The 26,838-nt window shown below is 45.2% G+C and overlaps 2 long non-coding RNA genes across 2 annotated transcripts; one reads left to right on the forward strand and one right to left on the reverse strand.

Moving 5' to 3' along the window:
* Nucleotides 1-547: 547 nt before the first annotated feature.
* LOC147995499 (uncharacterized) lies at nt 548-24,869 on the reverse strand. The gene is made up of 4 exons (XR_015684360.1): nt 24,737-24,869; nt 21,103-21,194; nt 3,046-3,127; nt 548-2,118 (listed from the first exon to the last, which is right to left on the reverse strand). It is a non-coding gene; the product is annotated as an uncharacterized LOC147995499 (long non-coding RNA).
* Nucleotides 17,252-26,495, forward strand: LOC147995500 (uncharacterized). The gene is made up of 6 exons (XR_015684361.1): nt 17,252-17,705; nt 17,937-18,021; nt 18,329-18,434; nt 19,742-19,890; nt 21,079-21,371; nt 23,428-26,495. It is a non-coding gene; the product is annotated as an uncharacterized LOC147995500 (long non-coding RNA).
* The last annotated feature ends 343 nt before the right edge of the window (nt 26,496-26,838 follow it).

A 26,838-nucleotide genomic window follows, 5' to 3' on the forward strand; every position in this document is an offset into this window, starting at 1 on the left:
TGGTTGAAATGTGAAGGCTACAACCCTTTTAGAAAGCCATTTGTTGGATCCTTTCAAAATTACACACTCCATTGTATTACCCAGCCATTCACTTCTCAGTATTTACCTAAGAGAACAGAAAACACATCTTCACGGGTGTGGACATGACTGTTTCTAATCTCTTCTTTTGTAGTGGCCCCAAACGAGCAACTACTCAAATGCCCACGGATAGGTGTACAGCCTGGTATATCACACACTGGATGTTTATCAGTTTCTTCACACAGCACCGAGTTATAGCCACTAGCCTATAGGAGACGACAGGTTAAAAAGAGAACAGATGTACTTAGTTTAACCTAACAATCATTCAGAAATGAAAAAGCAAAGACTGAGGGATGCCTTATAAAAAGGAACAAAGTTAATTTTGTTGTGGTAGTACACACTTGCGATCCCAGTACTTGGTAATTGGAGGCAGGAGGATCATAACTTCAAGGCCAGCCTGGGCTACATGGCTACATAGCAAGACCTTGTTACCTCTACACCTCCCTTAAAAAACAAATTAAAAACAAGAGAATAAGCAATGGGAGTTTATTTATATTGTCGTCTAGAAAGCGAAAACCAATCTGTAGTTTTAATGGCTTCTGGTAGACAAGAGACAGCAAGATAGAAGTGGGAAAATATTACAAAAGAGTAGGAGGAAGTTGGGGAGGGGTGGTATTTCCACTGTCTTGATTGAGGTGACAATGTTATAATTACACTCTTATGTCAAAACAGATCAAACGATAACATTTCAAGTACATATTAGTTATTGTGTATGGATTACACAATAATAAAGTTGTCAATCATGGCTGTTGTTCCAAAGACTCTTATGTTATATACACTGAGTCTGGTCTTTGGGTTCTTTTTCCGCCTGATAATCTTCAGCCCTCAGAATAATTTGAGCCAGGAACTGGTAGGGCTGTTTCTTATTGATTGATTGATGATTGATTGCTCTTTCACAAGTCTTTGCAAAAATGCAAGGTGATGAGAAGGGGGTAGGGCTTGTGGTGCTAAGCTTTTACATACTCTGCCAGGCCTCTGGAGGTCTCTCAGCTTGAACCAGTCTAAGGCAGGTTTTCTTCATTTTACTTTATAGAAAGGAACATGGAGGGTGAGAGCATGGTTTCTCAACCAGGCGGGGCCCTTGCAGATGTTCTGCCTCTTGGCACACGTGTAGAGCCTGTCTTCTGAGGAGGGACAACGAGATTATGTGCCGTGCTTAAGAACAATAGGCAATGTCACAGCCTGCTAATTCCGTGGCTTCCCAGGAGAAGAAAGAGTTTTTTACAATGAGATGTCAGAGGGTCTTGCCATGACAGCCTTCCTCTGTATTTAAACCAGTTCTCTCCACCTCCTAGGGTACCAAGCCTTATCTGTAATTGTGGGATGGAGGTTTTCTCTTATTAAAAGAATCCCAGGCATGGCAAGAATGGGCAGTATTTTGGTTGGGCCGGGTGGGGGGATGGGGAGAAGTCACGTGACTGCATACTTCAGTTGTGTAGGGAAGAAACCGTCAGCCATCCTAGGTACTGCCGGCCAGTGTGTTCCAGGAGCTATTAGCTTTCCAGAGCCATTGGGCGAGCAGGTAAATTGTAGGCGGATTACTGTAAGGACCCCAAACAGCCAGTGGGTTTGACTTCAACGGCCTCTTCTCTGCACCCTTGCATTTATAAGGATGTCTGTGTGCTTCTATTTGCATGCAGAGCAGTTCCTCTCGTTCCCTGTTTCCACTGTAGACGCTCAGCTGCATCCTCTGGTCCTGAAGCCTCCATGCAACAGGACACATGGAGGCTGGGCCATAATGTGATATGTGACCACAAAGTTCTCTGGCTGTTTTAATCAAATCTGGCTATTGTCTTAATTGCTTTTTCTCCTCAGCGAGAAACAGCTGAAGGAAAAAAGGCTTCTTTTTAGCTCATTTCTGTCCCTCCTGGTAGAAAGGGCAGGGTGGAGTGGCTGTATCATCCACGGGGATGGGATGTGACTGTGGAACAGGAAGCAGAGAAAGCATGGGCCAGAAGCAGAAGTGGGCTAACCTCCAGAGGTCTGTCCGAAGTGGCCTACTTCCACCAGAGAGGTCCCATGTTCCAAAGCTTTCAAAACCTATCAAAACAGCGCCACCAGTTAGGGACCAGATTTTCAAACACACAGGCCTGTGAGAGACATTTCTGACTCAAACACAACAGCTGTCTTTCTAGTCTTCTGCACATATGGAAGGAGGAGACCCCTTACACGGAGTCGCTCAAGACAGTAGCCTGTATTGCTGGCCTGAAATGTGTCCTCCGGAGAAGACTGAGCTCTCCTTTTTGTTTCCTGAGGGTAGGGGACAAGTTGGCTGAATGGCTGAAGAGACATCTAAATTGTTCCTGAATGTTCCTATGAGACAGACGCTATGAAAATCTAGACAGAGGATGGAAAGAAAAAACATCCTCTGGTAAGGTTGCCTTTCCTCAGAAAGGACACCCTGGAGGACATTTTCTCAAGAGCTGAAGAGAATGGAAAGTGCTTCCTTTATGTCCATTACTTGTTGGAACTCTGATTGCTGCAGCTTAATTGTTAACTTGACTGTGATGGTTTATATGAGAATACCCCAACCCCCCACCCCCACCCCTACCCCCAACCCCCTCTCCCACTCCCACCCCCAACCCCACCCCGAGGCTCGTGATCCAAAGCTTTGTCCTCAGTGAATAAAATTTAGAAAGGATTAGGAGGTGTACTCTTGTTGGAGGTGTGTCACTAGGCATGAGCTTTGAGACCCCCCCCACACACATACACACATACACACACACATAAACACACACACACACATATCACATACACACACACATACACTCACACACATATCACATACACACACATCACATACACACACATACACTCACACACATATCACATACACACACATCACATACACACACATACACACATACACACACATATACATACACACACATACACACATATACATACACACACATACACACACATACACACACACACACACACACACACACACACACACACACTCACCTGCTGCTGTGGATCAGGGTATAAAGCCCTCAGCTACAGTGCCTTGTTTGTTTGCTCCCCCCATGATGATCATGGACTAACTCTGAAAACGTAAGCAAGGTACCAGTTAGATATTTTCTTTCGCCTTTTGCCTCAGTCATGGTGTCTCTTCACACAGTAGAACAGTGACTAAGACACTGGCACCATCTAGAATAATCTTCGAAGAAAGTCTCAATAAAGAATTGTTTGGATTGGGTCCACCTGTACCTATACCCCTAAAGGATCTTCTTAACTGTGTTCGTTGAGGTGGGAAGACTCATCCTGAATATGGGGGGCATCTCATGGGCGGGGCCCTGCCCTTGCTGAGAAGGAGAGCTGGTTAAGCACCAGCAAGCTTGCAGACAAGCTTTCTCTCTCTGCTCCAGACTGTGGATGTGACCAGCTGCTTACCCTTCCTGCTTTGACTCCCCTGCAATGTTGCATGGTGACCCAGAGCTGTGAGGATTGAGCCCTCTCCATGAAAGCTGCTTTTGTCAGGATGTTTTAATCACAGCAACAGGAAATGGAGTTGAGACAGCAACATTGGGAGCTGAAGAGATGGCTCGGAGGTTAAGAGCACCAGCTGCTCTTCCTAGAGGACCCAGGTTCAAATCCCAGCACACACATGGTGGCTAATAATTTCTGTCACTCCGATTCCAGAGAACTGGACATTCTCTACTGGCCTTCTCAGGTACTGTGTGCACACGGTACACAGACACACATTCAGGCACATGAGCCATCAGAAATGAAGGCCCAGCCAGGCATAGTGGCATATGCCTGCAATTTGAGCACTCAGGAGAGTGAGGCAGTAAGATTGTGTTAAGTCCAAGGTCAGTCTGCACTCCGGAGTCGCATCCTGTCTCAAAAGAGGCAACAATAGCAATGGCAAAACTAACACAGTGACAGAAACTGTCTGCTTTGGGGCTGAGAGATGAAGAGTGGACATTAGTGAAGAACGTGATTGAATAAAAATGTATCCTGGACTGGACTGGTGACAGGTTGAGCCCCTTGCCTCCTCCTAAAAGGGCTGCTGGTTCAGATTCTTCTGGGATTTTCTGAGGAGTCCTTCATCTGCCCAGGGTTAGGACAGGAGTCTTTGGGGATTTGCCTTTTGAAGAAAGAGGAGAAAAGGACCAGGATTTTATAGCTTGCTTAACAGGGAGAGACTCTAGTCCTGAGACTCACCTTGGGGAAGAGAGGAGAGTTTCCTTCTCTCCTTTTTAATTACAATTTTTTTCTTTATTTTATTTTACATCTATGGGGGTTGCCTGCATGTGTGTCTGGGTACCACATGCACATCTGGTGGCAGCGACCAGAAAAGGGCATTGGATTCCCTGCAACTGGAGTTACAGGTGAGTGTGACCCATCCATCCTGTGGATGCTAGAAATCAAGCCCAGGTCCTCTGCAAGAGCAGCCAGTTACCACTGAGCCACACTTCTCTAACCCCTAATTTAGTTCCCTATAAATAACTTGGGGGAAGACATACTGTGAGTAGGAGGGCAGGCCTTGCTCCTGGAATTACAATCTTTATTTCAAAATAGTCAAGATTCCAAGGTACGATACTTGGGGGTATCACGTTGCCAAGAGTAAGCCACATCAGAGACATTGATGGTCTCTGCGATGTGAGACTTCATTTAATAATAATAAATCTGTAAGCTATGTTGATTTTATTGACTTTGGTTCACCAAGTGCCACTGACTCTGCTCGGTAGCAGTTTTGAGCTCTATCATTATCCTAATTACTGATATTAAACTCTTAGGCCACGCCCTAGACGTCACACAACAATGTGTGTATAAGACACCAAATGGCAATAAAAGGGTTAAAGAGGTGACAGGTTCAAAGAGGCCTTGCTGGAGTCAAGATCAGAGAAGTGAAACAGACTCAAAGAAAGATACTGAGGGTGATTAGATAGGAGAGGCGAAACCCAATGCACATTCAACTTCAGAACAGGTTCACGACCCCAGGCACAGGGCTGGGTCTGGACAAAGGAGGGTTTGACCAGGTCATTTCCAGCGATGGAATCGGAGCCTTAGCCCCCGGGACAGAAACCAAGTCAGGAATCCTGGAGTGTGATTGGAGAGTAAGTGCCACTGTGGCCAACTGGGAGTGTCCCTCTGGTGAGAAGGTTGTATCCATTCTTGGTCTAATATGTTTGATTGCTTCAAAGTCCTGGCTTTTATTACACTTTTTCTTTTTAAATGTATGTGAGTGTTTGTCTCCATCCATGTCTCTGTACTACTTGCATGCCTGGTCCACTAGGAGGCCAGAAAAGGGATTCGGATATCCTTACAACTGGAGTTACAGACAGTTGTGAGTTGCCATGTGGGTGCTGGGAATTGTACCTAGGTCCTCTGCAAGAGCAGTCAGTGTTCTTAACAGCTGTCCCATCTTTCCAACCCTCATGTTTCCATGTTGTCTTAGTTGGGGTTTTATGGCTGGGAAGAGACATCGTGACAACAGAAACTCTTATAAAGAACAACATTTAACTGAGGCTGGATTACAGGTTCAGAGGTTCAGTCCGTTATTGTCATGGCAGAGAACATGGCAGCACGCAGGCAGACATGGTGCTAGAGAAGGAAGAAAGGTCTACATCTTGAACTGAAGGCAGCAGGAGACTGCGCCACACTGGGAATAGCTTGAGCATATATAACCTCAAAGCCCGCCTCCACAGTGACACACCTCCTCCAACAAGGCCACACCTCCTCCAACAAGGCCACACCTCCTCCAACAAGGCCACACCTCCTAACAGCTCCACTCCCTCTAGACAAACATTCAAATATAAGAGTCTATGGGGGCCATTTCTAGTCAAACCACCACACGTGTGCTTCTGACTTCATCCGATCAGTACAGAGGAGGCAGTATTTTATTTGCATAAATAAGTTATCAGCCTGTGCCTTATGGTTTGTGTTGGACAGATGGTACTTATTTACTTATGTCATTCTGCCTCAGTGTCTGTACTCAAAACGGAGCAAATTTATGCTTTATAAAATGGAGCCATGAGGGGTTAGCCTGAGAGATGATGTTTTATGCACCGTGGAGCATCTTTGAGCAAGGTCCAGCCTGAAACTACTGTTCTGCTTGGCATGGTGTAACTTAGGGCAGGCCTGAGCCTGATCTCCACGTATTTTCTGAGCCTTGACTCTAAAGAACATTAAAAGAAGCAATATTGCTGATGCAATGCTGTACCTACGAATATAGCCCCAACTGCCTGAGGGCAGAGGCAGGAGGGTCGTGCCTGAGAAGAATAAAAGGCTGGGGGCGTGGCTCAGTGGTAGAACACTTGCCTAGCATGCATGAGGACCTGGGTTTGATACCTGGTATTGCTATAATAGAAATAAAATAGATTAAAAAGAAAAAAAACCATATTGATCAACCATAAGTGAACAGTCATGCTTCAATTTGGCTATCCTCAAGGAAAAGTTACCTAGAGAATATTTTTGTGCAAGATTTAAATGAAATTTTTATTTGAGAATTGTCTACATAAACATGAAAAATCACAATGGAGAAAGGAGACTCGAGTCCAAGTCCCCTTTCTCTGTCTCCCAGTCTCCTCCAGGGAGCAGCGTTGACAGTTCTTTAAACATGCATGCCACATACATAGCAAATATTCTAGATGGAAACATGTACGGCAAACACATGTGGCACACGTCCTTTTTGCTGCTATGGGTTTCTCTGTACCTACAAAGGACTGAGTTGTCTAAGTTATAACTGAGACTGTGACTCATTCGAGTCCTGCTGCGTTCGTCAGGGACCTGGCGACAGATGGCACGCCGAATCTGTGAGAGCGGGTAGTTTTAATAAAACGACTGTTTGCAAAGTTGCAGGCAGGTTTAAGGAAACCAATAAAGGCCAGTTCTCAGTACTTTATCCAGGGTAGGCGCTATTTAAAATGTAACTGATTTAAAGAATGCTCTTTAAGAAAAAGAATATGAAATTACTGATGGAAAAGTAGGTACAAAAATAAATTCAGGATGAGAAAGAAAGCACTAACAGAGCTTAAACTCATAAAACATCACGAAATCTAAATGTCACCATCATATAACTACCAGTCACATCTCTACTGACTTCTTTCCAGCTTTGTGTGGGTGTGGGGTATGCATGTGTGTGTGTGTGCCTCTGTGTGTGTGTGTGTGTGTGTGTGTGTGTGTGTGTGTGCGCATTCACGTGAGTATGTGGTATGTATGTGTGTGAGTGTGGGGTATGCATGTGTGTGAGTGTGTGGGGGTATGCATGTATGTGAATATGGGGTATGCATGTATGTGTGCATGAGTGTGTGGTGTGCATGTGTGTGAGTGTGTGGTATACATGTATATGTGTGTGAGTATGTGATATGCATTTGTATGTGATATGCATGTGTATGAGAATGTGGTATTCATGTATGTGAGTGTGGGGTATGCATGTGTGTGACTGTGTTGGGGGTGTATGCGTGTGGTTCAGGTGGGGTATGTGTCTGTGCGATTGTATGGTATACATGTGTAGGAGTATGGTGTTATGCATGTGTTATGCATGTTTGTGAGTTTGTGCACATGGAGGCCAGAGGACAGACACCAGATGGCCTGGTTTATCACTCTGTAGTAGTCTTTTGGGACAGGGTCCCACCAATACTAGAACTAGATTGGCACCTAGGAAGTCCCAGAGAAGAATCCTGCTGAAGACTTCTCCTGTCTGTCTCCCTGAGGGCTTGGTTACAGGTACACGTGGCCACATATGAGTGCTAGGGTCCCAACCTGGGTTCTTGTACTTGTTCAGCAAATTTTCTTTCCATCAAAACCATCTCTTCAGCACACTCTTTTTTCCCTCTTTGATCCTACAAGATGGACATTATTGACAGATTTTGTTTTTAGAGAAAGAATAGAAAGCTAAACTTTTTTGTGTATAAAAAATCTGACATCATTCCTTTCAGGGGTGCACAACTTTGACATTTCAGCAGGACATGGTCACCCACAAAGTTCATGCTCAAACACCATGTAGCCAGATTATTAAAACATACAAATAAATAAATTAAAAAATAAATCACAACGTTTTAAGTATGTTTAAGGTTTTGTGTTGGGGCACATTCATATTTTCAGCAGAGCAGGCCTGTGGTTCCGGGACAGTTTGTTTCAGGGTGTGTTTTCTATTTAGTGGGTCTATGAATGTCTCCCCACAAGGGAAGGAAGGCACTGTAGTTCAATTGGAAAACAGCGTGGCACTGTCTGTTAATTTTTTGTTGTTTTGTTTGTTTTTGTCTTTGAAAGATCTCGAGGCATTTCACAAAGCTAAGGACACACTCGATCCGTTTGCCACCTGCAGGAACTGTTTCGTCACTTCCTTATCATCAAGCACTCAGTGTCCTGCTCACTTCAGGACACAACTGAAGTTCCTTTCTTTCGGCCTCATCCCTTCTCACTTTTGGATTCATCCCTCATCACCTCCCTCGTGGGTTCTTGCCAGGTTACACACCAGGAATACCCAGCTGCTTACAGTTCGGGGACCCGGTATCCTCAATCCCCAGCCTTGGCCTGAGATGTTCTCTATGCTTAGAATTCTCCCCCTCCCCCAGCTTCTCCTTCTGGGAATCTTGCTTCCTGCCTTGAGTGGCAGACAACATCCTACCCCCTTGCAAAGCCTTTCTCAACAGATGGGTCAGTCTTTCTTCTTTGCCAGTGTCCTCTGATGCAATTGGTTGTTGATGTAGCTCCTTATTAGCCTGCATTGTTCTGAAAACTATGAACTTCTCAGCCTTCTATGTTGTCAGCCCTGCACAGAGCCTGGCACACCATAACCACTCTTTAAGTGCATGGTTTTATTTTGTTTAAACATGTTGTCACTACCTAGACCAGAATTACCTAATGATCCTCTTGACCCAACCTCCCAACTACTGAACTGTAGGGCTATTCTACCACACCTGCTCAATAAATGGGCAATGGGCTGCAAAGATGAGCACAAAGCAATTTTGCTATGTGTCTATGATTGAGCCAAAATCCTGTCTGATTTTCTGCTGACGGAAATCTATGAAGAAGCAGTATTCTTATATTCTCTGTCTCTGTCTCTGTCGCTGTCTCTCTTTCTCCCTGTCTGTGTATGGGTATATGTATGTGTGTGTATGTGTATGGTGATTATATGTGTGCATGTGAATGTATGGGTGTATGTATGTGTGTGTGTGTGTGTGTGTATGTGTGTATGTGTATAGTGAGTGTATGAGTGCGTGTGTGGGTACGAATGCAGGGGACACAGAGGACAACCTGAGGTGCTGTTCCTCAGAAACACTGCCTCTTGTTTTTTGAGACAGGGTCTTTCACTGGCCTGTAGTTCACTGTAGGTTGGGCTGGATGACCAGTGAGCCCCAGGGAACTTCCTGTCTCCACCTCTCCAGCTTTGGCCATTTCTCCCCCATGAGGCCGACCTCCAAGGTCCAGCAATCAAAAGCTCCCTTTTGGCTGCCCCAATCAGCTCCCCGAATCAAAATTAAGCACCTCACCTTAACATGGGAGGGGGGCATTCTCTCTTTCCCTTTATAAACTGTCATTTGCCAATGGGCCACATCTGTCTCCTCTCTATCCCCTCTCTATCCAGAGGTGGTCTTTGTCCCTCCAGGGCAAATACCCCTCTCTCCCCTCCCGTGTTCTTTTCCCTTCTCACTCACTCATCCTCTATCTCCTGTCTTTGTCTTTTGTTTCCTGCCCTCTGTCCCTCTGGGGCAGATAAATCTTCTTTGTGCAGAGAACGTGGATTGGGGTGTCCTGTGATGACTTCGAAGTTTCAGGGACACCTCTGAAGATTTTTCCTGACTAAAGCCCATGCTGTCATTCATCTCATTGTCTGCCCCACTCCCTGACCTCACGACAAACACCACCACTCCTGTTTGTTGTTATTTTTTCATCTGGTTTCTAGGGATCAAACTCAATCCATCCATGCTTGCAAGGAAAGCTCTTTACAGACTACGATATCTCCCCGGACTGTTAACATCCCGATCCTTGTAGAGGATTAAATATGCTACCCCAAAATACATCACTTCAACATATGGCTTATTTTAACTTAACAAACAATGCACAGGCAGACATTTCTGTGCCTGCCTCTCCATTTTCCTGAAAGCAGGATATACATTTCCATCCATGACTCTGCGTCCCCTGACAACTCCAAGGTAACTCGAGAATCACCGAGAGGAATCAATTTAACAAACTCTACTAAAATAGCTCACTGGTCTCCTCCCCCCACCATATACTTACCTCCCACAGTTTGCCACCCCTAACAGCCTTGGCTGTTTCTCTACAAATCCACTGCCTTTTGTTAGCCCTCCAAAAATTCTCTGGTTCTAACCACTTCTACAGTTAGCTATCTCTGAGTTTCTCTCCTAAGTCAAGGGTACCTCCAATTTGCAATTTCTGTCTTTTGTAAGTCAATTTCCAGACCCCCAGTGGAGAATCTGGAAAAGAAAATGCTTTTTTGTTTTAAACTCCCCTATAGTGTGCACATGAAGAAACTCAGTCTGTTTAAATCATTTGCCCATAGCTGTTGCAGCTCAGTCAAGAAGCTGTTCACTGGGCACAGCGTCCTTTGTCCTGCAGCAGTGAGCAACTGCCTGTGGTAGGGCTGAGCCAACTCCTGAAGGAATAGACAGTTCTCGCTTCCCTGAGGGATCACAACCCCTTTTATGCTTCTGTCCTATCTACGCCCACTGGCATTGTTCACTTCAAGGTCATGGGTGCTTCACCCAGTCAAACCCAATGGCTACTTTAATCTTTTATGTTTTTTAAACACTCAATGGATTCTCTGTTCCCTCTCCTCCCCTGCCATTCTAGCTCTGATTTTTCTTCTACCTCTAAAAGTTGAACTTCCTCAGAGCAGGCTGTGAACCAGCCTCTTCCCTCTGCCCACCCGTGCTCCCACTGATCTCTTGAAGTCCTGTGAAGTTCACGGGAATGAATCCACACACTGTTTATAGGGTCCTTCCAGTGTTGATGTATGTAAGAACTTAGATGCCCAAGTCACCACTCGGTGTGACTACATGTCCAACCAGTGTGTCCTCAAATTCCATGGGCAACTCTGGTTCTCCCCTGAGCGATGGTTTTCTCCTACCGCTGTGTGACAGGGATATTATGTGACTGACTTAGTTCCAATTTTGTGTTTTGTTTTGTTCTGTTTGAGACAGTGGCTTCTCTTTGTGACCCTGGTTGTCCTGGAACTTGCTCTGTAGACCAGGCTGGCTTCGAACTCAGAGATCTGCCTGCCTCTGCCTCCTGAGTGCTCGGATTAAAGATATGCCACCATCACCCAGCTGGGACTGCTTTATTTGGGCTCCACGTTTCAGATCTTAGCCAGGGAGAAGCTGATTTGTGAAATCCCCCCATACATGTGTTTGAACTCTGATCTCCATCGTGTGATGATTACAGAGGTTGGGGAAACTTTAGGAGCCTCATTGGAAGAAGTGAGTCACTAGGGGTAGGTCTTGACATTTTAAAGCCCGGCTATACTTCCTGTCTGCTTTATGCTTCCTACGGTTCATGCTCACAGTCTGTCTGTCTGTCTGCCCGCCTCATAGTTCTGCTACCATGCTTTCCCTGACACTGTTATGAAATATAATGTGGCGTGGGGTATCTTTGGCAGGCCCAAGCCAAGGTGTAACCCTGAGAAATTACACCGTGCAACAGATGTGGTATAAAAGAGGGAGGGGAGAGGAGTGAGGACCTGGGAAGGGTTAGAGGGAGACAGATGGACATGCAGGCAGACAGGCAGGCGACAGACAGACAGGCAGACAGGCAGACAGGCAGACAGACAGGGAGCAGAGGACAGAGAGGGTGGGCAAAGAGGAGAAGATAGAGGACACGGGCAGAGAACAGAGAGAAGAAACACTGAGAACACAGAGAGAGCTGGGGTGGCAGGTGGCTCCTCTCATCCACCATGTATAGTTGGGGCGCCTGGTGGTGGTGACATAAGCACCTGCTGAGATCTCTGACAGCGGCCAGAGCAATTGTTACAAACCTCACACTGTATGCCAACACAAGCCTTGGTGTAGGTTAAAGTGTGTGTGTGTGGGGGGGGGGCGGTGGCTCTGGCCGCTCACAGAAAGGCAGGACATGGGAAGTTTGACCCATGGTGCCAGGCGGGTGTCAGGCTGTGGGAAGCTGAAAGACACTGCTCCAGGGTTGTCGAAGTGTGGTCTGCTGTCTCAGGGGTCCCCAGGCCTGCAAGGAGGCCGGGGCCATCTGGTTCTCAGGCTCTTGGGCATCCAGGCCCCTCTGGGATGTTGCGGAAGAGCTGAGAATGGAATGAGATCCCGTGGGACTGGATCTAGCCCAGGGCTGAGGGGGAAAAGAGTGGAGACGCTCGGGTTGGTCCTTCAGGGAGAGTCCTTGGCTGGGCAGCAGTAGGCTTGAGCTTGGTGGCAGCACTGCTGGGAGCTCAGGGAGGCTTTCTGCCTGAGATTAAACGGCTTAGGTGAAGGCCTTCTCTGTGGCTCCCCACGACAGATCCTGATGAAAAGAGGCAGTCCATGGTTTCAAGGCGTTTATTGTCATGGCGGAAAGTGGATGAGTGAAACCGTACCCCACTTCTCAAAGTAGGCCTGAAATAAATACCTTTTGCAGAGAGGAGTGTCTGGGAAGGGAAATTCATTGGCCAAGTCTCTAGGCCTTTAGATACCTCATTATAATGGAGATCAGTCTTGATCCTACATGACCTGTGGTTACATCCTCAACCTGTGGAGGGGCTTGGGGCGTTGCCCTTACATGACTGATTGTCACAAATCTATGGAGGGCTGTGGCTAGTGACCTGGTTTCCTAGGAGTCAGGCGAAGCTCCTACTGTCCCTTCAGGGTCTCTGGGGCTCAAACTTTTTCAACCGGGAACCAGGGCATCTTTAACTGTCCCATATCTTCCCACCTTTAATTTGCTTCTTGTTTGATGTTGACAGAGTTCCTAACCAAAGGTGGCTGATGTAGAAGGCTCAAAGAGCAGGGTGACCAACAGTGGGAGCTGGAGTCACCTGCAGGGCAACTTTACTCATCCAGCTGACTGCCAACTGGACCTTAGCTGGGGCTATAGTCTAGAACATTTGCGCATGATCACATGCCGTAGCCCAGGCTCCTTCCAAGGTGGACACCCTCAAGTGATGTATTTCTCAGATCCTTGTTTGTGTTTCTCTGTATAGTTTAAATTTAGAAGTATTTCTCTGTATAGTCCAGGGTCATTTCCACCATTACTCTGCTGGTCGGAAGGAGACGGGCAGGTCTCAGGTCTATGGGAGGGACAATATAGCACAGGAGGCAGGAGAATAGGGGTGCACTAAAGTTCAGTTAGCACAGGAAAGAAACCAGTTGGCAAGGAGAAGGGCTCACACTCCCTCCGACTGGCATAGGCACAGGGGCCTCTAGGGGGTCTGAAGGTGACCGATGGTTCATTCTAACACTATAATGCATACACCTAGGTGGAGATGTAATGCTAGATAAAGCCGAAACCCATGAAGTTGTATGTAGAGCAACATAGAACAGAGCATGTGTGAGAAAGCCCACAAATGGCCACCCGACTCCACACTGGATTACCTTTGTGTGTCTAAATGTCCTCGCCCTCCCCCCACACTTCCCTGTCTCCCATGCCTCTCCTCCCCCACACACTCCCCCTCCCTCCTTCCTCCCGTGGAAGTGTGCCTTTTAATAAACCATCCCTGCTTCTGAAAACTACCCTCCTGTCTCTATTTTCTCATCCCAGGACATAACCTGAAAGTCCTCCAGACACGCCCATTGGACCCCTCATCAGCCACTATCTCCCCCGACCCCCACCCGGTGGCATAAATAGTACCTCCCATCACTTACTGGTCTCATTGCTTCCATATTTATCTCTTTTTTTTTTTCTTCTTTTTTCCGGAGCTGGGGACTGAACCCAGGGCCTTGCGCTTGCTAGGCAAGCGCTCTACCACTGAGCTAAATCCCCAACCCCTATTCTTTTATGTTATAAGTACACTGTAGTTGTCTTCAGACACACCAGAAGAGGACATCAGATCCCATTACAGATGGTTGTGAGCCACCATGTGGTTGCTGGGAATTGAACTCAGGACCTCTGGAAGAGCAGTCGGGTGCTCTTAACCGCTGAGCCATCTCTCCAGCCCCTATTTATCTCTTTCTAACACATTTCCCCTACAGCAGTCAGAAGTGATCTGGCTGAAATGAGGCTCGTCCATTTTCCCTCAGGCAGCCATTTGCAGCCAGGGGCTCCTCTCATCTTTAAAAGCCCCCATGGGGTGTCCTGGTGTTCTCAGGATTAAAGGTCACTTTCCTGTCCCTCCTCCCTGGCCCAGCAACATTTTCTCTGGACTCAGCCACACCCCAGCTATGTCAGTGCGTGGCTTTGTTCTCTCTCTTCACCTGCTGTGTTCTCTACCATTACTCACTCCCCTCCCCCACCCAGCCTTTTCAGGCTCTGTGAGATCTGTGAGATACAGTCTAAGACGTGTATTTATATATGTATACTCTTACGTTGAACTCCTTTTGGAATGTGAGCTCCATGAGGGTCCTGTCTGATGGCTTCTTCCATAGCACCTATCACAGTGCCTGGCACATAGGTGCTGAGAAAATACCTGTTTGTGATAACAAAAGCAGGTAGGCAGATAAGCCAATAATGTGCTTCCCAGTGGCAGAGAAGAGTCACTTCCTTCCGAGGGCCTCCTTAGACAGCAAAGAATTCCCTGAAGATGTCGGTGCCTTTAGAGCCAGGGGCCCGTTGCAACCTTTTGGAGGCCCTGGACACCTGTTTGATCCATGCTGTGACTAGCTAGACCTGGCATCTAGAATCACAGGCTATCCCTGAAGGAGTCAAGACCGCCAAAGGATCATAACAAGTAAGTCACCTGCACTCTGTTAGTGACTGACATAATTAAACCAAGCTGGTTTCTGAAGCTTGTGGGGGTCTCCCATGGGTTTCCCATGAGCCTCATTTTCTTTCAGGCAGTCATTTGCAACTGGGCCTGACCATCACTTTCAGATAATCATCTTTGCAATCATCCTGCAATTCCAAACATTCAAAGTCACCCACACGATGGTTTCCAAACTCTCTGGGCTCATTACGACAGTGCATTTAGGCTTTTTAATCCCATGCCCCCATCTGTGAGCCATAGGCATCTATCTGGTGATTCTAAAGAGGATCCTAATGAAAATCATAAATGAAAAAGCGACATAATAAAGTAACTCTGAAAGCGTCCTGAGACTCCTGCCAACTTCCTTAAGCTTGTAAATAGCCCCAGGCATCAGAAGACCTGCACTCTTAGTCACTTAGCTCACCTCAAGGCCTCCAGACAGTCTCACTACCCTGAAGGTGCTGTACGAGTTCATTAGGCCTCAGAAGACATTACCTTCCTGCCCTTTATTCATAGTACATCTTCAGACAGGAAGATGTACTCCCAGCCTCCCGAGGAGGGCTCTGCTCTCACTGGCCTTCATTTTCGTATTTTATTTCTTACCAAGGACCAGCTTGTCATGCCTCCTCCCTGTCTTATTAAGAAGGTATTTAGGTCCCTTACAACCTGACACCTCAATTGATACAAAAATAGAAGCTTATTTATCTCTTTTCTTTTGAAACTCAAAGCAGATTTGTCATTTATGATATCAAAACAAAACAAACAACCCAAAACCCCACAACAAAGAAACTGTGTCTGCTTGGCAGAGTCCCTGTTGAATTTGAGAGCCTCCCCTCCAGCATTTTTTTCTCAGTGACAGCTTTTTGGTCCATTTCACAGGTTGCAGTGTCTCGTGTTTGAGGTCACAACTCCTCCCTATGGTCTGGGAGCAAGTCTGCAGTGGAGAGTCACAGACCTGGGGAGTAAAGTCAGCACTCGGAGTCCTCCTCCCCTGGGTAGGTCACCTCCCACACTTCACCTATTGCAAAATCAGGGTGGGGTGACGTTCTCATACCACTCACCCACATGCATGGAGATTTCAAAACTTTTGGGAACAACATGGCTTCTGAATGTGGGATCTGCTTAGCTGCCCCCTCCCCATGGGGTGTTTAGAGTTTTAAATTTAACTTCTCTGTTATCTAAAGAATGGATTCATGGCTCGGGGAAAAGAGAATAAATGTTAATGAGCAACATTTTTATCCGATCTCCAAGCCTTACCCGAGTCGCTCAATTCAGATTGGAAATCCTTAGGATGGGCGCCTGATAGAGCAACCCGGGAAACAATGTAATGTGTTTATCATCTCCAGTTCCTTCAAAGAAAGGCAAATATTTACTCCGTCTGATACTTTGTCTCCAGTCAAATGAGTTTTTTTTTAAGACAACGTCTTTTTGAGCACTTTGTTTTCTCCTAAGCACTTTGTTAAGTTTCCTGCTCTGCAGTGTTCTTCTTGCTGCTCCATCTGTTCTTGCTTCCAGAGACTTTTTTTTTTTTTTAAATCTCCTCAGGAAATTCAGTGGAACAAGGTAAAGATCAACTGCCGGTGGATTTTTGTTTCTCTTCTTTCTGGGAAAGAGCCAGTGTGTGTTTAAAAATAGACTGGAGAAATATCTACAGCTTGAGATTCATTCAATCCTCTATTTGCTGTAAAATACAAAGCAGGGTTGGTTCATCTGAACTAAAATGACCCTGTAGTTTTCACCTTTTGGAGCAAACAGTTCACCACTGCAGTCTTCTGGAGAGGCCATTCTACCTAATATATTTAGCCTGCCCAAAAGAAAAAAAAAAAAAAAAAAAGCAGGCAATGTAGAGTATTCCAACTGTCTCATGCCAAACCAAACACTTGCCAATTGATGATTAATATATATTAATGATTATATAATATATTATAGGTTATATGTAATATATGAATCAATAATTTATATTATCAACATAATGTATATTATTTATTAATATGTTATCAATAGTAGCTTTTATGATCTCAGCCAGGGAAATAAAAATAGCCAATAAAAAAGAATGTTCCTTAAAAAAACAACAACAAAACATTATTGAGTTATGACTGACATACAGTAAAATGTTTAAAGGCTAACTAAGAGTATGATCTGAGGATTTGGAGCAGCTGATAACCTACAGAGTCTTTAAGGTCATCCTCAGAGTGCCTCTGTGATGGTTTGTATAGGTTTGACCTAGGGAGTGGCTCTATTTGGAGGTGTGGCCTTGTTGGAGTGGGGGTGACCTTGTTGGAGTGGGTGTGGCCTTGTTGGAGTAGGTGTATCACCGTGGGTTGTGGGCTTTAATATCCTAGTTCTAGCTGCCTGGAGGTCAGTCTTCCACTAGCAGCCTTCAGATGAAGATGTAGGACTCTCAGTTCTGTCTGTACCATGCCTGCCTGGATACTGCCATGTTCCCGCCTTGATGATAATGAACTGAATCTCTGAACCTGTAAGCCAGCTCCAATTAAATGTTGTCCTCTATAAGACTTGCCTTGGTCATGATGTCTGTTCATAGCAGTAAAACCCCAAGACAGCCTCTGTTAGAAACCCAACAAACCAGTGGGATGATCACGATGCTTGAATCTCTGATGACAGATTAAAGATGGTGGTTCTTCTGCTATTGTATTGTGAAGTACCTTCAGAGTACGAAGCCCTTGAAACAAGGTAATCTGGATGCTTTCTTGGAGAAGCCATTCATCTGTACTTCATGACTGACTATGATGAGCTCCTGCCCACCGCAGTGATGGCTTTTCCTCCTTCCTGGCAGACCCACTGTACACAAAAGGTGGGTGTGCTCTGAGAAGAGCAGTTGATGGGACCCGAGGTGGTCTCACTCACTTTCTCTAACAGCAGCTCTTTTCCCCTGTTACTTTTGATATAGTCACTAACGCAGAGAACAGCAGCTGGAGTACAACGGCCTCTGTCTATCTCCTCAAATTCATCAAGTTTTACCCTTCACCCTCAGTTATATACATTTTATACACTTAGGGCTTGTTTTGCTTTCTTTTCATTTCAGAGCCAAACCAAAACAACAGCTAGGGGCTGGAGAAATAGTTCCATGAAAATGGCTGTGGTGTGAAGTTTGTCTCATCAGAACACAGGTAAATGTCAGGTGGATGTGACAGCCTGCTTGTAATCCCAGCCCTCTTTAGAAGTGGATACGCGGCATTCTGGGACAAGCAGGCCAAATTGTGAGCTATGGGTTTAGGTGAGAGACCCTGTCTCAATATTTAAGTTGGAGAATAATGGAAGAAGACACCTAGCGTCATACATGAACATACATGTGGACATGCATTTGAATACATATATCCACTCACACACATGTGAATAGGTCTACATGAATCCAACTGCACACATTCAAATTAATTAGTTGATTCGTTTCTTTTGTTTTTGTTTTTTTTGAGACAGGGTTTCTCTGTGTAGCCCTGGCTGACTTAGAACTCGTTCTACAGACCAGGCTGGCCTCAAGCCCAGAGATCTGTCTGTCTTTGCCTCCCAAGTGCTGGGTTTAAAGGTATGTACAAGCATGCCTGGCTAATTAATTAATTTCTAATTAATCAAATTATAAAGAAAGAAAACTGTGATTTGATATTCATTCATTCATTCAATGCTTGGGGTTGAATCCAGAGCCTCTCATACGCAGGTTAAGTAAGCATTTAGTACTGAACCAGCCAAGCCTCTTCCTACATTTTTTGTTTCCATTTATCTCTATCTTATCAGTAGGAAAGTAACAGCTCACTTGCTGTGTCTTCCTAGGCCTCTTCAGCCTACATAGGAGACAAAGGACAGAACAGTTTGTACAGAACTCTGAGACCCAGCACCGTGGCCAACGTAATGAAGCCTGTGGCCCTTTGGCTTTGTAATCCACTTTGCAGCCTATCCTGCTCCTTCCCTGGACCCTCAGCCCATCAGGCTTGGTAGCAGGGTCTCTATCCACTGAGCAATCTTGCCAGTTCTAACCATAATTGCTTCTTTAAAGACCCCATCTTCAATAGTCTTGCTGGGAATTACCTTTAGCACATACATTTTAGAAAGACAGAATTTAAGCCTTAACAGGAGAGAGAGAGAGAGAGAGAGAGAGAGAGAGAGAGAGAACTGAAAACATTTGATTAAAAATGTCTCTGCCTATAGATCTAAGAAGTCCACAAACTCAGGCAGAAGAATCAAGAAATGTATACTAAAATATAAAAGAAATGTACATTAAAAGTGATCCAAAACCAATGATAAGGCGAAAATCTTAAAACTAGCTGTGGAAAAACAGTTATGTATGGGGTGAGTAAAGATAAGAGAGTAAAGGCCAGGCCGCCCAGAATGGCAGTGAAGCCACACCCTTAAAGAACAGAAGGGAAAACAAAAGAAACTGAACGTTGGGATGCTGTCGGAGTGAGAATGTCTTTTAGACGACTTCTTCAGATACACCAAAGCCAGAAAGGTTTTTAGTGAAGGTCTGATGTGAGGGAGCCCTTTCATTGGCACAGGGGAAATAATGGCAGACAAATTCCAGAGTCACACAAAAGAAAGAGGATCAAGCAATTTGGGAGGCTGTGTGACCAGAAAAGAACAAAACAGAAACACAGAGTTGAGCAAAACCGTTTCTGTTATTCAAAGACAACGTCCTCAAGGACTAGAGCGATGGCTCACGCACTGCCCTGATGGCTCACGCACTGCCCCTGCAGAGGGCCAGAGTTCAACCCCCCAACCATCATCAAGCAGCTCAGAAAGACACTTGAAACTTTTTTTTTTATTTTTACTCTTTTCCAGAGTAGTTTTATTACAAAGCAAGGAGACACTTTGATATGTTTGCCGCTTGTGTCTTACCAGAGGGACAGTGAAACAGTATGAGCATTGGGTCCCCTTGTAAATGTCTGGGAAGACCAGAGAGGGTCTGAGATCTGCACTGACTGATTTCTAACATAGTCATTCAACATGAGCCCGGTGTGCTGACCATATCACTCAAAAGGCTGAGGCAGGTGAGTCTAAGGGAAGCCTGGGTTTCAGTTGAGACCCCCATTTCAAAAACCAAAATAAAAATAAGTAAAGATGGACTTGGGGTTAGTCTTTGATCCTCCTTCTTGGAAAAGTTAGGAATAATGTAGACGGAAGTAGAAATACATCCTGAAAAGGCAGAAGCGTGCGCGCGCGCGTGTGCGTGCGTGCGTGTGTGTGTGTGTGTGTGTGTGTGTGTGTGTGTGTGTGTGTGTGTTTGAGACAGGATTTCACTGTGTCCAAGGCTGGCCTTGAACTCACTGTGATCCTTCTGAAGAGCAGAGTAGTAGTTAGGGGGAGCATCCCTGGGCAGCTTGAGAACACAAAAACGACTGAATCTTAGGTTGCATTCAAAGTTGAGTGGAGATGTGCGGGAGAGATGGCTCAGTGGTTAAGAGCACTTGTTGCTCTTGCAGAGGACCAGGGTCTATTCCCAGCACCCACTTGGCATCTTACCACTGTCTGTAACTATGGTTCTAGGGCCCCCTTGAGCACATGGTGCACACATATTCATGTAGACAAAATACTCATACTAATTAAATAAAGCTAACAAATAAAAAGATTAAAGCTAAGTGTGCAGCTTGATGTCCTTTTCTGCCCTCTACATGTGCTCCTGCACACATCATACACACAGACACACAGAGAGAGACATACATATTCACATACATAGACCCACATACATACAATACACACATACACATACATGCACACATACATAGACACATGTACATATATAAATACACACATACATACATAGACACACACGAAGGTATCTCCAGCAAGAGGACCTATTTGAGGACTGTCTGAGAAACCAAGGATTGCTGACACAGACAGTGGCAACCAATTGAAAACTGCTATTTAAAGAGATGCTTTCTTGGGACCAATGGGGTACATGTGGCATTAAAGAATTAAAGGAGCTTGCTGCAGTGTTTCTCAGCTGCTCCTGGAGTCTGTGTCATTGATTCTGCACCATCTCACCTCCAACCCCAAAGGGCAGGTAGGGTCCACACACACACACACGCCACAAAAAAGAAAGAAAGAAAGAAAGAAAGAAAGAAAGAAAGAAAGAAAGAAAGGAAGGAAGGAAGGAAGGAGAAAGGAGGTAGAGGGTAGAGAGAGAAGGAAATGCTTTTTGACAAAAGATAATTTATTTCCATTTGTAAAATGTCCAGATTATTTCCTATTTGCACATATACCCTTCTTGGGAAGCACCAACGTTGTTCCCCAAGCAGAAGGCCGTCTCGAGCAGATGAAGTGGCTGCCACCTCTCCAAAAGTAGGACATCGGTCTGGGGAAGAGGGAAAACAGATGAAAAGAACTTTGTGTCATACAATCATGAGCTCACAGTGGTTGTCGGGCTTGGGCAGAGACCTGCTACCATTTGGAAGGAAGAACTACACTTATTAACAGGAGACACAAAGCCAAGGTAGAGTGCACTGAGGGAAGATACGATGGAGTGATGGAGGTAAGGCTTTTGGTTGTTCATACTTTATTTTGGTGATGGTGGTAGGTCAAGTTTTTGTTTTGTCTCCTTTTTCCCCTCTTCTTCTTCCATTGCCTCTTCTTTCTCCTCCTCTTCTTTCTCTTTCTCTTCTTCCCCTTTCATTGTTTGTGGAGACAGAGTCTCATGATGTAACTAACCCAGGCTATGAACTCCTGGTCCTTCTGCCTCAGTCTCTCCTCTGCTGGGATTGCAGGTGTTGCCTCCAGGTCCTGCTTGTTTACTCTTTTGTCTTCTTTTGTTTACTTCTTTTATCTTTTTGTGTCGATACCTGTGTGCCCTGTTTGAGTGTGTGTGTGTGTGTGTTTGTGTGTGTGAGTGTGTGTTGCACGATACCTCTTTGGTGCATGTGAGATGACTCCCCAGCCACTTACACATTTTAATTTTGTACTTTTTTGGTAAGATAAGTGCCATTTTATAAAGCTATGGAAAACCATGCCATTACAAAAAGTGCATGGAGGGGGTAGGGAATTCTTTTCAAAACCCTCATCTGACTCCCGTGCCCAGGGGTGAACCTACATAGCAGAGAGATGTAGGTCAGCTGCTGGGATGAAAACATCCTGGTTGGCTCCTAAGGGAGCCCAGCTAAGGAGCCATCAAGGACCCCCACAAAAGCCCCAGGAATGTTGGGAACAACTTAACGGCCCACATTATGGAGTTTTTTAGAATAAATTATGGTAGCTCTGAATAACTGGAATATTTGCAGGCATGGAAATCTTTGGTTCTAAGAATATTTAGTAACATGGGGAAATGCTCAAATTGTAGCATTAATTTTTAAAAGTCACATGTGGTGCTATGGTGCATGGAAAGAAAATTATATATGTAATTTAACTTCTTAAAGGAAATGGGCCCAAATGTTAATAAACATTATCACCAGGTGATAAAAATACAAATAATTTTGACTTCCTTACTCCTATCTCTATTTTAAAAAAGTCCAGCCGTGGCTTAGTTTTATAATTAGAACACAAAATGTTATTGTTATAAGGGTTTTAAAAGACCACGGCTTATGGTGGTCCTTTCTCGGCAGAAACGCTGAGTGCACAGCCTAGGTAGAGAGAGAGGGATTAGCTCTGACTGGTGGGTAAGCCATTTCCCTCTGTGCCTCTAGTTCCTCACCCTAAAATGGAAGCAAGAGGGTAGGCACTCAGCCGGAGAGTAGGTGCTTAGTGTGCACTGGGTTCTGTGCCCAGCACTGAAAACAAAATGGAGATGTTGCTACTCACCTCACAGGACCTCTGTAAGAGTAAGCAAGTCAGGAATCTGGAGGTGTGACTCCGTGGTTTCCAGAGGACCTGAGCTCAATTCCCAGCAGCCACATTCTGTGGCTTACAGCTACCTGTGACTCCAGCTTTGAGGAACCGGATACCTCTTTTCTCCTCAGGCACCTATACATGTGTGGCATAGATTCACACAGGTGCACACAGATGCACATGGTTAAAAGTAAAATAAATCTTTTTTTTTTAAAGTGTGAATAGGTTCATTTAAAACATAGTGCTTGGAATAGTACTTACCGTATAAAAGCATTCTTAATTAATATTAGTGATTATTATTGTAGGTTCAGAACCTACCTGTGCATAAGCTCAGCTGTTTCAGAAACAGGGTATTTTCTGAATATAATCACAGCGCTCCAAAATGCAGGGGTGGGGGGCGCTGCATATGACATTTACTGCAAGGCTATTACAGCTTCCCCAATGATCAGGGGTGCTAGTTGAATCAGGCAATGGAGGCAAAGAGCCCACTTGGGTTGGTCTTAACGCTGGGGGTAGGGAGTGACCAATGACTATCCCCTGTTTACACAATAAATACAAGGGCAAAAATACCCTCTCTGATTTTTACTTAGTGGGCCCCAAACTTAGAATGGTGGCCCACATTTCATGACTGGGTTCAAGCCCACAGTTGAAACTGGAGTGAAGAGTCTATACAAAACAACCAGCTAGTAAAGGGAGACCTGGGATTTGAACTTCTGATTATTGGTCTCCACAGCTTCATATCTGTGTTGCTTTGTGTCTCCATAACAAAGGCGGTCAAATAACCTGATGGGAGCAGTGGAACGGAGGGAGGATTCCTTCTGACTCACAGGTTTGGAGGAATGTCGGTCTACCATGGGAAGAAGGCGACGCACACTGAAGGAGCAGCTCTCTGGAGGCAGACGCTCGAAAGGCCTCAGAGCAGGAGGCTGACCACAGACCAGAAGCAGAAGCAGCTATAACCTCCAGAGGCCTATCCCTTGTGACCTACTTCAGCCGGTCCTCCTCCCTCCAAAGACTCCGTCGCCTTTGAAATAGTGCCGGCCACAAGCCGGGGACTGAGCACTCAAACCCTGAGCCTAGGGCCACAATTCAGACCAGAAGTTTACCAGCATCTAACCAACATCAACTCCAAAGTCCTTCCCACGGAAAGAAGAAAGTACACGAAGATAGCTTCGCATCACTCCCAGTCCTGGGACAGAGAGAGACTCTGTGTGTAACTCTATCTTCCTCCTGAATCCCATCTGTGCAAAACAAGCCAAGTTTCAACGTTAAGACTAGCTGTTACCCCAACAGACTGTGGAGCAGAATAGAAACCCTTCCTCCATACAAGGAAGTATGATCAGGCCCTGATGTACTATGACTGAACACCTTGAGTCCTGTGTGCCTTACCAAAGGGAAATCAGGCTTCTTGGTTAAAATGAAAGCTGTGGGCTTTTTCCAGATCCTGCAGCCTCAGTCCCTACCATCCATATCCCTGCTTAGCTGGTCACAACCTATTTTACATGTTTCTTCTCAATTAGAATGCCACCACCTCTGTGAAGCCTGCTGCCACACTCCAGGGGCAGCTATCCACCCCGACCCAACCTCACTCCCACCCTACCTTCATCCTCCATGATCGGTCTGCTATCCCTGGCACTGATCCGTCATGACTTTGATTCCCTGTGTGTATAACTGTTCTTTGAGCTGTTTCGCCTGATCAGTCACCTGAAGATGAAACTTCACCTTTAATAGCTCGAGACGACATCAGCACAGATGTCAACGGTGATCAACGGTTGTATACAGTAGGTGTTCAGTGGATGTTTTCCTGTCTTAATCCTCTTAGTCAGTAAACCCAACCCTCGGTGAAATTGCCCAAAGCCCCTGGTTCCTGGGCAGCTTTTCCTTGAGTATGCAAATGAGCACACTTCACCTTGTGGGTAGGTATTGCGTCCTCTAGTGACTTGTGTCTCCTGGGACACTTTCTTATTTTTATTTATATCCTCTAAAATATCTGTGACAGCTCGTCACATGGCTGGGTAGAGTAAATAACCTGGTGGGTTTTCTCTGCTTGCAAATGAGATTGATAGATTGAAATTTTACCTCTGGGGCAGCCGCAGGAAGCAGGTGTTCCGCCATCTGTTTCCTCTCGAGGAGACTGAGGCTGCTAAGGGGTTGTCTACTGAGCCACACAGAGGTCTCCAGGAGGACTTCACTCTACCGGCTTGCCAAGTGCAAGGCTTCTTTCTTTTCTTCTTTCTTTTTCTTTTCCTTTTTGGGGTGCGTTTGTGTGTGATAGGGTGTCAGCACTCAGCGTCAAGCCTAGAAGGGAAAGTCCCACAGGTGAGGAGCTTAGTGAAGCCCAACCTCTTGCTTTTCTGATCCTCAGCAAAGCCTGCAAGGTCTCATGTATCCCCGCCTACCTAGGGCCAGCCTAGCACTGAATGCAGAAGAGCAGCTCAGAAGGTATTTGTTTGATAAATAAGGCTGCTCTTAAAGGAAACAAAAACGAAGAAATGTCTAAATGCTGCAACTTTGTGCTGTCCACGGTTTCAAAGCCACACAGTATAGAGGACAAATGAAGAAGAATTCACATATCTAAGTAAAATTCTACAACTGAAAGAGCGCTTTGTCCTGTAGTGATATTTACATTTTATTTATTTATTTAGCATTAATTGAGCCCTTAATGGAAACAGGTGCTTTAAAGGCTATTGTGTCTAATCTGTTCTTTCTTTCTTTCTCTCTTCCTTTCTTTCTTCCTTTCTTCCTCTTCATTTTCTTCTTCCTTCCTCCTCCTCCTCCTCCTCCTTCTTCTTCATGGTTGTTTTTTCAAGACAGTTTCTCTGTGTAGCCCTACTGTCCTGGAACTCACCCCATAGGTCAGGCTGGCCTTGAAATCTGCCTGCCTCTGCCTCCTGAGTGATGGGACTAAAGGTGTATTCCACCAACACCTGACTTTCTTTTCCTCCCTTGAGACAGACCCTCATGTAGCCCAGGCTGGCCTTAAACTCCTAATCCTTCAGCTTCCAATCCTGAGGAGATATGATTACAGGAAACATACCTAGCATGCCTAATCTTTTATAAAACAAAACTATTACTGTGTGTTCATTGTACAAAATAACAGGCTTTGATATGACATTTTTGCACATACGTATGATGTTTTTATTACATTTATTCTTATTCATCCATTACCCTTCTTGCCTCTCCTTCCCCCTCCTGCTGGTACTTTTCTTGTCCTCAGACAGTCTGCCTTCTCCTTTCTTTTTTTTTTTTTTAATTTTATTTTATTTTTTAACTTGAGTATTTCTTATTTACATTTCGAGTGTTATTCCCTTTCCCGGTTTACAGGCCAACATCCCCCTAATCCCTCCCCCTCCCCTTCTTTATGGGTGTTCCCCTCCCCATCCTCCCCCCATTGCCGCCCTCCCCGCAACAATCACGTTCAGTCTTAGCAGGACCCAGGGCTTCCCCTTCCACTGGTGCTCTTACTAGGATATTCAATGCTACCTATGAGGTCAGAGTCCAGGGTCAGTCCATGTATAGTCTTTAGGTAGTAGCTTAGTCCCTGGAAGCTCTGGTTGCCTTCTCCTTTCATGTCTTGATTTTTTTAAAAACCAAAAATTGAGAGAACGTGTAGTGTCTGTTATTCCGCGTCTGGCTTGTTTCATTTAACACGATGATTTCCAGTTCCACTCAATTCCCTGCATATGACACAGCTTTGTACGTCTTCACAGATAAGTACTTTATTCTGTATATGTATCTACCTCGCCTTCTCTGACTGTTTATCTGTCGATGGACACCTAGCTGATTCCGATTTGGCTACTGTGAACAAAGTCACATTAAAAATGTAAGCAGACAGGTCTGCCGTTTGATGTGTCATGTTCAATGTTAACATCAAATCTTGAGATGTTACTATAATAATATTTTTATCTATCTGGTAGATGGATAAAAGCAAGCTAAGTGATTTTTCCTAAAGACTATACTGGAACACACACACACACACACACACACACACACACGCACACGCACGAGCTTCAAAGACAGTTTCTCTGGCACCAAGAAGAGTGTTTGGCATATAGCAACGCTAAATAAATATTTGTTGAACAATGAGCCAGAGCTGTCCGACTCCAATCCGTTTCCATGATGTCACCCGCTACTCAGTGAAATGGCCTTTTAAAGTATCAGAGAAAGCAGCACTTCTACGG

Source organism: Rattus norvegicus, chromosome 3 (assembly GCF_021556685.1).
Source record: "Rattus norvegicus strain SHRSP/BbbUtx chromosome 3, alternate assembly SHRSP_T2T, whole genome shotgun sequence".
Taxonomy (NCBI): domain Eukaryota; kingdom Metazoa; phylum Chordata; class Mammalia; order Rodentia; family Muridae; genus Rattus; species Rattus norvegicus.